The sequence below is a fragment of the Equus asinus genome, chromosome 14 (genome assembly GCF_041296235.1).
Source record: "Equus asinus isolate D_3611 breed Donkey chromosome 14, EquAss-T2T_v2, whole genome shotgun sequence".
NCBI lineage: Eukaryota > Metazoa > Chordata > Mammalia > Perissodactyla > Equidae > Equus > Equus asinus.
The window spans coordinates 26,630,545-26,643,854 of NC_091803.1; the positions used below are offsets into that span (position 1 = coordinate 26,630,545).

General features: G+C 52.7%; 1 long non-coding RNA gene across 1 annotated transcript; it reads left to right on the plus strand.

Moving 5' to 3' along the window:
* The first annotated feature begins 1,921 nt into the window (after positions 1–1,921).
* LOC139040191 (uncharacterized) lies at positions 1,922–12,329 on the plus strand. The gene is made up of 4 exons (XR_011494214.1): positions 1,922–3,166; positions 3,508–3,626; positions 4,539–4,624; positions 5,136–12,329. It is a non-coding gene; the product is annotated as an uncharacterized lncRNA (long non-coding RNA).
* Positions 12,330–13,310: the final 981 nt, after the last annotated feature.

Sequence of the window (13,310 nt, forward strand, 5' to 3'; positions counted from 1 at the left end):
AACACTGTGGGGCTCCTCTGATGGACCGAATGGTCTGCTGAGGACCACAGCCAAGGAAGGGCAGGAGGCAATTCACTAGGAACTCACCACAAAGGAAGGCGATGTCTAGAGGGTCGTGGCAGGAGGGCTGGGTCGTACACACATGTGGCTGAGACTAGGAACCCCTTTTCACTCAGTTACCCTGATACAGTGAGTTTATTTCAAGAGCAATGGCTGAATATAAAGGAAAAACTAATAAATAGCACGCTCAGTCACAAGAAACACAGGAGAGAGGTGATTACCCCGCATTAAAGACACGCCTTGGTCTGTGTCAGGCTCTAGACCGATAAGGATGTCATTCAAGCAGATGATAAGAAAGTCTGAGAATTTTGTAAATCCCTTCCCCAAATCAGAACCCTCAGCTGCTGGTCACATCGACTGCTGTCTGAGGCATGAGGGGTGTCTTTGTTGGTCTCCCCCAGAAGCAATTTCTAAGACAACGATTCAAGTGCAAGTCATGGATTTTGGAGATGATCCCAGGAAACACTTGGGGAGACAGGAAGGGAGTCAGGGCAGGGAAGGGAGCCAGCAGGGTGCTTCAGGAGCAGGTCACTGCTATGGGCCACTGGGGCTTAATCCCACTGAGGACCTCCGGGAGACAGTGCAGAAGGTTCCTCCAAATCGTCGCCGATGAAGAACAAGGGAGCTGCGGTATTTCCTCATTGAGACCACGTCTGTCCAGGGCATAACTCTCAGCCGCTTCCAACTGGCCCTCTGTGTGCACCTGCAGCCAAAAACAAGCCCGCAGGCAGAGAGTTGAGGGTGCTGGCAGTAAGAAGGCCTCGGTGTGCAGAGCTGAGAGGATACAGGTGGGGCTCCAACATCTGCTCCAGGCAAATGACAGCGACCCCTGGTTCCGTCCCAGCTTCCATCCTGCCCTCCTTCCTCATATCAGAGCCACGGGGTAATTCTGGGCAGTGGCATGCCCAGCCAGCAGACCACTTCCCAGCCTCCCTTGCAGCTAGCGATGGGAATATTCAGATGGAGCTTCTGAGAGCATCCTCTGGTCCATCTACTCTCCCCCTTCCTCCTTTCTCCTGCCTAAAGTGTTTGTGATGGCTGGAGCTCAAGCAGCCATTTGGAACCAAAGGGATAGACAGAAAGAATCACAGAGAACTTGGTCCTGATATCACAGGCCATGAACCAATGCCAGCAGCTACTTGCCTCCAGGCTTCACATTACACAGGAGAACAAACCCTTATGTATTTCAGCCACTGTGGTTGGTCTCTGTCATAGCATCTGAATGCAACCTCTAATGACATAAGGGGCTTGAATGACTATTAAAAAAGGGGAAGGGGCTTATTTTTATACCCAAACTGGTAAAGCAAATTTTGCCAGGTACGTGAACCATGAAGCAGGAGTTGAACAAAACATCCATAAAATTGAATACTCTGTGGATGTTAATAAGGAATAATTAATTTGCATATAAACATAAGTGCTATAGAAATTTATATCCTATATTATTTAAAATCAAAAGGTGTAATACATCAAGTGAGAAGGTCAGGTTATGTGAGCAGAAGTACCACGTGCAAAATCAGGGTCGTTCCTCTATACGGAGGTGCTTTACGCTTTAAATATAAAGTAAATAAATAGAAATAAGTGATAAAATACTTTGACTACTTGGTCATTTTTTTTCAAGTTTTTAAAATAATGGAAGACTGGCACGCTTCTGCTGGGAGTCCTGAGCTGTGTGCAGCAAGTCTGAGGGCTACGGTGGCCACGTTGTGGGGGAGCCGAGCCCCACAGCCACGTGTAGGGTCTCTGGTCGACTGTCCTCGTCCTCGAGTTCCCCCAGGGGCCAGACCTGCGCGTGAAGGAGGCTTCAGATGATTCCAGTCCTGGCTGTTAAGTGCCCCCAGCCTCCAGGTCTCCCCAGCTGAGTCCCCGACACCATGGAGCCGAGACAAGCCAGCCCTGCTGTGTCCTGTCAAATTCCTGACCCACAGAATCCATGATCGTGAGCAAATGGTTGTTTAAAGCCACTAAAGAATAATAATAATAAAATAAAATAAATAAAGGGAGAGAGTGTAACCTCCCTTTCTCCCTCTTCCTTTCTCCTGCTGCTAGGACCATGGGCACAGTGGCGGTCATCTCGGACGGTGCAGACAAGGGGCAACAGACTAGGCATGGCAGAGCAGCGAGACAGGAGGAGCCTGGCCCCTGGGTGACGCCATGGAGCACCACTCAGCCCTGGATGCCTCCCTCCACACGGGGACGTGGGAGAGAAAGCTCTCTCACTTCAGCCACTGTCAACGTGGGTTTCTGTTATGTGCAACTGAACTAAGACTCACAGACACAGATTCGGACACGCATATGGATGTAGACATCGAGGGAAACGCAGATGCAGATACAATCCTGACTGACGGATCAATGGCTATCGGCGCCCGTGGCTGAGGGAGAAGGAGGAAACGCACTAAATTGGCAACTCACAATCTCCGTCATCTCTCGGAAAATAAAGTAAAACAAATTTTATTACTCAGGGCCCATTAGTAACACGATTGTTTCAGTCGCAGTTGTAGAAAACCAAACCAAGCAAGCTTCTCAAAATTGGGAATTTATGGCATCGGGTAGCCAAAGCTCAGACAGGGTGGAGCTGCTCGGGGCCACCGTTGCTCAGAGGACCCCATGTCCATCTCTACCTGCCTCTGGTCTCCAGGTCTCGGTGCAGCACCGCATCCTCTCCTCCTGCAGTCGGACTTCCTCCGGAAAACCTGAACTCCCGTCTCACCAGCTCTACAGTCAGAGAGGAAAGGAACTGCGCCCGTGGGCTTCAGTCAGAAAAACCCCACAGAATTATTCGCTAGGGCTGAATCACAGGCCGACCTGTACGCCAGTCAGGGGTCACCAATGGCTCAGCCTGAGTCACCTGCGATCCCTGCAGCAGCCACTGCAGCCAGAGGGAGGGAGGTCTATGACTGGGTGACCGCCAGCCGCCCCTGCGGTTATCACAAAAAGAGCGGTGGGGCAGGTACAGGGTGTGCTGCACAAAGGCAAAAGCTGCTATTTTATACCAGTGACGCTGCTGTCGACGGAACTGTCCTGCACCCCCGCCCCAAACCCATATGTCGGAGCCCGGACCCTCAGTGTGGCTGTACCCGGACATGAGGCCTTTAGGAGGCAACTAAAGGTAAACGAGGTCATAGGGTGGGGCCTTATAAGAAGAGGAAGAGACACCAGAGCCCACTCGCTCTGCCGTGTGAGCACATGGCAAGAAGGCAGCCATCTGCCAGCCAGGGAGAGAGCCCTCGCCAGACCCCGGCCACGCCGGCACCCTGACCTCAGACTTCCGGCCTCCAGAGCTGTGAGAAAATGAGCTTCTGTCATTTAAGCCCCCAGTCTGTGATATTTTGTTATGCCAGCCTGAGCAGGCTGAGATGTATTTATCTGTATTAGTCAAGTTCTCCAGGGAAGCAGAACCCTGACTGATACGATTATTAATAACAAAAGCAACATTGTTTACATTTTTAGGGAACTTGCCATCTAGCAGGCCCTGCACCATCCTGTCACCACCACCTTTTATTATCCCATTTGAGATAGAAGGAAACAGCAGTGCAGGAGACAGAGCACCTGTCTCGCCCACAGAGCAGGTAAGTGGTGCAGGCAGGATCTGAACCTGGGCAGTCTAGTTCCAAGTATTTTTTTGTTTGTATTTTTAATTTTTTGAAATTTTCTGTATTGATTTTTTTAAGTGATATATTCCTTCCAGAATCTGAGAAAAATAATAAAGCTATTTCCATTTTGGAAATTAAAACGTCACAAGGCACCTGCATGCTAGGGAAAGGGCACAGCAAGAAGGGCAGGCATTAAAAGTCTATGGAGACGTGAATGGTAGTCCTTCCAAGGACACAGACCAAGGATGAGTGCAAAGTCCTTTGCTTCAGGTCAAACAGTCAATTTCACATGTATGAGGATTAGAACCACTGAGGCAACATGTGCTTAGGGATTTTTCCCAAAGTTAAGAGTGTGTCGCAGCCAAGAGAAACTTGAAGCTTCCTGAGGCTGCATTAATAGAGGGATAGTGTCCAGAACAACGGAGGTTAGCCTCACTACAGTGGCCTCACCTGCCATCTATGTCTAGTTCTGGGCCTTCATTTTAAGAACATTGACAAACTTGAGTATTTAGAAAAAGCCACTAAGAAGGTGGGAGGAGGGGGTGTGGACAGGGTCTGAAAATTGTGAGATGGCAGAACTATTGAGCATGAAGAAGAGAAGATTCAGAGTGGGGGATGTGGGAGCCGATCTTTAGGTCTAGACCGGTGCAGTCGGAGTTGCCAAATTGGAGCAGGTGAACTTCCTGTCCCTGGTGGTATGCAAACCAAGGCTTGGCCACCTGTCGATGTGGGTGTATGGTCGGGTTGATTGAGTGTGTGGTTGGACCACAGCGCCAAGAAGGCTGCTTTCATGCTGAGCGTCTGTGTGGCTCTGATTTTTGGAAAGGTGTAGGAGGGCGTACCCGGGAAGGAGAGCACCATGGGCTGAGTGTTCGTGTCCCCCCCCAGGTTCGTATGTCGATGCCCTCACCCGGGGTGGCTGTCTGTGGAGATGGGCCTCCGAGGACGTCATTCAGGATGGACTCAGTGTCCCGGTAAGAAGAGACACCAGGGAGCCTGCTCTCTCCCCACATGCAGCGAGGACGCAGCAAGGAAGTGGGTTCTCACCTGGCAAGGAGCGGGCGGCCACCTTGGTCCTGGACCCGCAGCCTCCGGGGCTGTGAGGAGTGAACGGCTGATGTCTGAGCCGCCCGTCTGTGAGATTCTGTCACAGCAGCCGAGCTGACTGAGGTGGAGAGTTACGGCCACAGCTGCCCGGAGCAGGCGCCTGGGCCAGCTTCCCCGCGGAGACCCCGGGCCCGCAGGTGCCAACCTCCCTGCGCAGGGAGCAGCCAACTTGGGTTGAGGAGGAACAGCCAGCTCCTCCCTCCCCTGCTGCCTCCGGTTTTTCTGTTGGCAGAGCAGAACTCCTCTTCGCTATCGAAGGTCTCAAGCCCAGTGGGGTGGGGATACACAGGACCCAGCAAGTGTGAGGCTGAGAGTGACTTACAACTGTTGTTATGAACAGTAGTAATGTTGCCTTGTTGCTTTTTTTTGGCTTTCCAGCACTGATTTTCTCTTCTCCTGCAAACTGCATCCTGATTCTTGTGGGGATGTCACCCCTGCTCCACTCTCAATCTCCCTCCCCAGGGGAGCACATGACCCTGTCCTAAGCCAGTCCACTGGATTCCCCAGGCCATATGAAGTGACCCAGGTGGGTATGTGCCCCAGTCAGAACCAATGAGAACCCATGACACTTTTCGATGGGACACGGGGCAGAGGCTCCCGAGTTGGAGCAGAGAGGATGTGCTGTCTGCAGCCACAGCAGCTATCTCGTGGCCACAATGGGAGAACTTGTCTCAGAACGGAATCAACATCCAGGAAATGACCTCAGAGATGAATTGAGTCATAAAGAATCAGGACCCCTTGATCCAGCTGCACCTGAAAGCTAGCCATTTTAGTGAAATGAGACAGTAAGTTCCCTTTTGGTTTCAGCCAAAAGGATTAGTCTTCCTTCAGTTGAAACTGAGAGAGTCTTGACAGATTCATTCCTGTGTGCCCTGAAAGTGCCACGGTGCTGGTCTGTATAAAGTGCCTGGGAACAGAAACGAAGCAGTGATGATTCTGCACCTGGAGGCTGTTCAGGGAGTGTTCAGGGAAGGCTTCACAGAGGAGGGGCTGCCTGAACTGGGCTTGGAAGGATGAAGAGCAAGTTCAGCATGTCGGGAAGATAGGACAGGCCATTCCTAAACTTTGCAAATAACGCGGGTGGGGAAACCAAGAAAGACACTCCTACATCACCTGGGGGACAATGAGAAAATCACAATGGAAAAATTAGACAAAATTTTGAACTGAATCTATGCAAAGTACATATCAAAACTTGTGGGTTGCAGCTAAAACAATTCATAGAGGGAAACTTGTAGCCTTAAAAATTCATAAATAAGAAGAAAAGCTAAAAGTGAATGTTCTCATGAAGTTAGAAAAAGATAAACACAGAAGAAAGTAAAAGAAGGGAAATAATCCCAATAAGAACAGAGTGAAAGAGGAAGGAAGCATCCGCAGGAGAGGGTCAGCATGGCCGCAAGTTGGTGGTTGGTAAGGCGGGGACACGGGGGCACGGCTGCACGGCCTGTTCGGGGAATGAGGGCCCTGGTGTGGGCGGACTGGACCGAGGAGGCTATGAGAACAAGAGGGAAGTGGGGAGGCCACAGCCCAGAGGGGAGGCGGTGCCCAGAGCCGGGAGGAGCTTCCCTGCAGACGAGTGGGAGCAGGACCCCACTCCACGGGCGGTGGGAGCCGTGGAAGGTTCTCAGTACAGTAGTGGGCTGGGGACAGGTCTGGCCCCTGGAGATCATCTGCAGATGAGGGGCCGTGGCCCAGAGGCCTGGGCTGATTGAAAAGGAGAAGAAAAGCCACAAGGATGCCAAGTTCAGTTTTCCAGGAACCAGCCTCTGTCGTGGGGAAGACTGCCAGCACAGCTGTCTGCTGCCCACGGCCACCTTGGCACAGGCTCACTTCCCTTTCAGGAATAGGCTACCAAGCCCTTCGGTGGTCTCTGAGAAGGCCTTAGAAGGCTGGGGGCAGGCTGTGGAGCCAGCGTCTCCAGGCTTCATTAGAGCTGTGGGCCAGGTTTCTCAGCCTCGGCGCTATTGACATTTGGGCTGGACCATTCTTTCTGTGCGCCTGTCCTCTGCACAGCGGCACGTTGAGCAGCATCCTGGGCCTGGGCTGGACCATTCTTTCTGTGGGCCTTCCTCTACCCAGTGGCATGTTGAGCAGCATCCCAGGCCTCTGCCCACTGGATGCCAGCAGCATCTCTTCCCAGAGGTGACAGCCGAGAAAATCCCCAGGCGTTGCCAACTGATTTAGTGTTGCGGTGGGAAGAGTGCTGGACCCACAGTCCTACTGATGACGTCTCTGTGCAAACCCTGCCCCTTAGGGCTGCGTGACACCCCCCCGCCCCCCCGCTGACTGGGGCAGGGGAGAGCCACGGCATGGGCTAACAGCGAGGATGCAGTGAGCTGGTTGTGCCTGCAGAGGAGGGGCTCCACAGATGGGAGAGGATACACAACACTCCTCAGTGATAACTACTCCACCTGCCCTGGGACCAGGCCCGAGGGGGTGGACTGCATGTGTCCCCAGCATGGCCACAGCATAGGGTCCTCCTTGCCTCCTGGCTTCCTCTCACCACCCTAAACCCACCCGTCAGGAAGTCCTGCCGGTTCTACCTGAAAAATGCACCCAAAGTCAACAGCCATGGCCCGACCCTGCCCTGAGGCCCCGGCATCCCTCCGCGGACACTTACAGCAGAGACTTGCTGGGTTTCCAACTTGCGCCTTCGGGCTCCTCTGCCAGAAACGTCCAGCTCTCCCCACGGCAGCCAGGAAGGTCCTCCTCAAAGAAATCAGGCCGCGTCCCTTCCGTGTCCTGAGCCCTCCAGGGCCTCCCCGTCATTGGTAGCATGAACCCAAAGTCCTTCCTATGGCCAGCAAGTCCCTCCATGCTGGTCCCCCACTCAGAATCCGTCTCCTTCTTGCCCCTTGCTCCCCGCCCCAGGCATGCTGGCCTCCCTGGGGCTCCTCTGTCACACCACCCCCTCCTCAGGGCCTTTGCACTGGCTGTGCCCTCCACCTGGGGCGCTCCCCTTTCCCCGCCCCTCCAGATACCCGCATGGCTCCTTTGCCTTCTTCACTCAAGCCAAGTTCCAAATGTCCCTTCCTCAGGAGGCCTGGCCTGCCCTCCTCCTGCAGCTGCCGCCTGCCATCGCCGCCCCACCCGGCCCGTTCTGCACAGCATTCCAGGCCCCACGTTACACTGGGCTGCGTGCACGTCTCCGGATGGATGGACGGACGGATGGACATCAGCTTCACTGGGCGGGAGGGTGTCTGTCCGCTCACCGCCCAGCCCCAGCCCTGCAGCTGTGCTGGTGCTGGTGAGCCCCGCTGTTGTTGGCCAATCTGATAGCCAGTCCAAGTCTCTCCTCTCCACAGGCAGCCCCACTCAGGACACACAGTCACCCCTGTCAGCCCCGAGTCCTCCGGCCTACACACGACAAGGCCCTTTCCGTCTCAGACGCCACGTGTGGCTCACAGGCCTCTGCTTTTGCCTCCAGCTTTTCCTCTCCCCCAACTCCCCTCGTGTTACACGCTCCAGCCAGGTTGGGCTGTTTCCTCCAGACCTTTGCACGTGCTGTGCCCTCTACCTGGTACGCTCTTTCCTCTGTCATCTCCTGGAACACTAGTGCTGGCCCTTCAGACTTCAACGGAGATGTCACCTCCCACAGGAAGCTCTCCCTGATGCCCCAAATCTGGGTGAGTTGGGTCTCCTCTGGGCACATACTTCCCTCTTCACGTCACAACTGTACTGCATTCCTGGGGCTTGTGTACCTGGCCTCAAGCTCCGTGGGCAGGGGCTGGGCTGGCAGCCCCCAGGGCCAACAACAGTGCTGGGACTCAAAAAATGTGCTTTGAGTGAAGCTGTGGGTGAGTGAATGCTCTGAATTAGCCTCCGTGGTCACTTCCTGTCTGTCCTCCAGCCCCTCCCAGGGCCCAGGGAAGAGTGGCGGGAGGCTCTCGTCCTTCTCAGTCACTCCGGTGGGAGCCAGTCCCCTCTGATGCCCTCCGAGACACAACGTTTCCTTCTTGAGCATCACAGCTCTTTTCAGACGCCTCAAAGGCACCTGGCTCTTTCTGTTTCATGGGCTACGGTGGAAGAATCTGGCCTAACGGGCCTCTGATGGGCGCACCCAGAGCCACCCCCAGATGGACTCACTGTGGGCACATCCTGGAAGTGAGCCCCTCACTCACCAAACGAAAAGGCTCACTGTGTGCCAGGTGCTAGTACCTTATTTAGTCCCCAGAACAGCTCCAGGAGGCAGGTGCTATGAAATCCCACCCCACAGACGGAGAACTGAGGCACAAAGAGTCGAAGTCACTTGTCCACGGTCAGTCGCACAGATGGGAGGAAATGAAAGCAGAATCTGAACCTGGATAGTTTGCTCCGGAGCCTGAGCCGCAGCCCACTACACAGGAATCTTCCCCACAAACGTCCACCAAGCCCCCGAGTGCACGTGAACACATCTCCCTACACACTTGTGCACATGAAACCACGCCCTTGCTCATGCATGCATGCGCACATGCAACAAGCACGTGGACATGGGCTCCCCGGTAGATGAGATTCATCACGCGTGGTCATGTGGACTCCCCCGCTCACTCCCACACGTTCTTCATGCTCAGCCCCGCCCAGGCATGCGTGTCCCTGTTCACACGTTTGCGTAGAGAGCATGCGACGTCCTCATTCACCCCAGTTCACACATCATGGAAGCACAGGCATGCATGTGTGTACACATGCACATTTGCATAGGAGCAAGTCTTTATTGAGCATCAATGTGTGCCAGGCACTGTGGTGGGGATACAGCAGAGAAGAAAACAAGAGCTCCTACTGTCCCAGCGCGTGTCATCTAGCGGGACACATGCATGCAGAGACGTGCACAGACAACGGTCCCATCAGACAAGTCCTGGTTATCGAGCATCGCTGTCAGACGCAGAGCTCAGTCTGCCCGTGCATTGAGTCCCGCCAGCACCGTGCCCCGTGTGTACAGGCACACACCTCCCAGCCTGCAGGAGCCTCAGGGCAGAGCCTGGGTCTTGGCCGGGGAGGTTGGGGTGCAGCCAACAGAGCTCAGCATTATTTTCAGCACCCGCTGTGGTCTGAGGATCCCTGAGCCTCCGCCAACCTCCTGAGACCAGACTGTGATCCAAGCGAGAAATGCCACGTGCATCTTCAGACATATGAACATCTTCTGTGTGCTCATGTGTGTACACAAGTGTGTGCAAGCTTCCAGAGTTCCCCCAAGCCTCCCAAGGCCTCCCACCCCATCAAGAGCCCCTGCCCTGTAGTCCCCAACTGCCTCCTCTTCCCCCTATCTTGCTTCTGAGGGAGCTGTGACCCAGAGACATCTGGGTCTTCCAAGAGGCTGCACACACAGGGAGGAAGGGCTGCAATGACTCGGCTTCCAGGCAGCTGTGGTGAGTTTCTGCAAAGACTCCCTTCCTCACAGAGGCTCCTCTTTACTGAAAGTTCAGGCTGCCGTGGTTTCCCTGCATTCACGTGGGGGAAAGGTCAAACTCACAAAAATATTTACCGAGAACTGTCCGTCAGTCAATCAACAAGCATTTACTGACAGCTGCAGCTTGCAAACTGGGCTGGGTGTGGTGGGGGAAAGACGGGGAGGAATAAGCACAAACCTTGTCCTACAAAAGGTCCCAGGCCACGAGGCAGCTGTGGTTAACCGTGGGGTAGGGTGCAGGGGAGCGTGGTCCAGACAGAGAGAGCTGCTTGCACAAAACCAGCAATGAGAAACCCCCCTGGGTCAGCCCCACACAAGCATTCTTATGGCCCCGCCCCCCCCCGCCCCCCCCAAATCACAACTGGTGGTGGGCTGGTAAGCCAACAATCAAAAAGCAAAAAGCAAAAACCTTATATGTGGTGTTAATACTCCCACTATGGCCAATTTCAAGCTCCCAACACACGTCATGGTGCACAGAGCTGAGGAGAGATGCGCCCATCGGCCCGGCCTCGGCGCCCCGCTGATCCACGACCTTCTCTTCCCAGGGACACACAGAGGAGGCATCCAGAGCCCTGGTGCCCACGGCAGGGCAAGAGGCCCATAGAAGGGCCAGGGATGAGAGCAAAACCACTTGTTCATCCTTTGATGTATGTTCTGATGGTCCCTTGATTAACGTAGCACCCCCCTAAGCTGGACAGTGGGCGCCTCGAGGTGCCTCAGACCATCCTCACCTGTGCTGATGGGGAAGCACAAGTACTGAGGAGCCCAGAGGAGAGGCAGCTAACCAAGGCCCTCGGAGCCAGGGGACTTCCTGGAGGAGGTGGCATCTAAGCTGAAAGGTAATGCAGCGAGGGAATGAATAAGCGGTAGAAAAGAGCCATTGTCAAGCAGAGGTAATAGAATGTGTGATGGCTTAGCGATCTCATGCCCTTCTTGGTTAGCCCAGCAAAAGCTTAGACGGACTTCTTCAACACGTTTGAGTGAGCCAGGATTGTGGATGTGCTGTGCAAGTCTTTCCACTGAATCCTCGGGAGACCCTCGCTATAAAAACTCCATTGCACGGGGCTGGCCCCGTGGCCGAGTGGTTAAGTTCGCGCGCTCCGCTGCAGGCGGCCCAGTGTTTCGTTGGTTCGAATCCTGGGCGCGGACATGGCACTGCTCGTCAGACCACGCTGAGGCAGCGTCCCACATGCCACAACTAGAAGAACCCACAACGAAGAATACACAACTATGTACCGGGGGGCTTTGGGGAGAAAAAGGAAAAAATAAAATCTTTAAAAAAAAAAAAAAAAAAAAACTCCATTGCACAGATGGGACAACTGAGACTGGGAGAAGTTAAGTCAACGTGCCCATGACGGCTGGTTTGCTCTGCCTCCCCGTTATGCCACCTCTAAGCATCTGAAGTGGGTGCAGCTCGGGGAAATTTTAGGGGGTACCCAGACACGGCAACCAACTGTAAGTTTAGTTTGGGGTTTAATGAAATGTCAGAGTGTCAGAAGTGTTCCGTTCAGCTCATACGTACTCCCCCACGCCTCTTCACACACAAGCAGGGCAACAGTGTCGTCCTGGTGGAAATGTTTATCAAGGATGTCTATCAGCCAGTCAACAAACATTCACTGGTATCTTCATGTCTCAGCCGGGCCTGGGGCTCGGATGTTTGGAGTGAGCCCTTGTTGACTTTTTGTTTTGTTTCACCGACCACTTCATCTGAGCCAGGCCCTGGACTGGGGGCTGGGAGACACAAGAAGAAATCAATTATCGGCCCTGCCCTCAAGCAATCCATTAGGGGAGGCACAAGAGTGGGGATTTTCTGTGTGTTTGAAATATTCCATTGTTAGAAACAAAGAAGAAAGTTGACAATTACAATAAGTGATAATAAAGGGATGTGCACAAAAGAGAGAACAATTCTGCTCTGTGTTTAGAGAAAGGTTCACAGAGAAATGCCCACTGTAACTGGGTCTGAAAAGATGATGTTTCATAAGTGGTTGCCAGGGAATGGGGTTGGGGGGGAAGGTTAGGAGTGAGTGGTAAATGGGTCAGTGATTTTTGTGTAGAAAGAAATTAATGATGGAATTAGATAGGGGTGATAGGTGTACAACATTGTGAAGATACTAAAACCCACTAAATTGTACATTTTGAATTAAAATGGAGAATTTTATGTTACATGAATTCTATCTCAATAAAAAAAAATAATAAGCTGTTTCAACCAGGAGGCTTGTGGTTGCGAATGACAAAGCTTCTTAAAGCGAGTTTACTGGCTCACACAAAAAAATTTTTTTAGTTCAAGAATATAGTCCAGGCATGGATGGATCAAGGTGCTCAAAAGAAGTCTTCAGATTGGAAGGCTCTACCTTTGGGATCTGCTTTCTTATGTGTTGGTTTCATTCTCAAACAGGCTGAGTGAGACTCAATGATAGCCAGAAAAAAAAAAAAGTCTTTGAGAAGACCAGGCTTATAAGCTACCAGCTTAGGAAGCACAAAGGAAAGAACAGAACTTTTTTCTAATGGTACCAATGATCATACTGGGAAAGGCTCTGTAGGGGGTCAGAATTGGGCACCCCAAATGTCTCTTTGGCATGAGAATTATTTTTGCCTGGTTACTTTTTTAAAGAATAAAAAAAGCTCTGAAAACTCCAGGTACCCTTTGTAAGAGACATTTACCTCTGTAGGGAAATCTCCATCTGTGAAGGTGTCTCCCTCTCTGCACCAGGAAGAGGGGGATGAGCTTATCTCTAGAAACTCTTATTAATGGGAAGGCAGGACTTAAATCTGCATGATAACCTTACTCTTGTTTACTGTGCTTTTCCGGTAAGCTCTCATAACTGACCTCCACCCCCACCCCCAACGCCCTCCTTTGCCTTTAGCTGAGTGTGGTATTTAAGATGAGAACCTCTGCCATTCTGGCGAGTTGCTCAGTTGTCCTGGGTCTCTCCCATGCATACACGTTATAAAGCGTTGCTTGATTTTCTCCTCTTATTCTGTCTCATGTGAATTTGATTTGTAGCCTGGTCAGAAGGCCCCAGAGGGTAGAGGATTTGTCTTCCTCCCCGACACTCTCATTGGTCAGGTTTGACCACACAGGTGCCTCTGAACCAACCACTCTATAGATGGGGGAAGGAATGCTCTGATTGGCCAAGTCTGAGTCATGTGCCCTCCTGGAAAGCTGGGAGTGA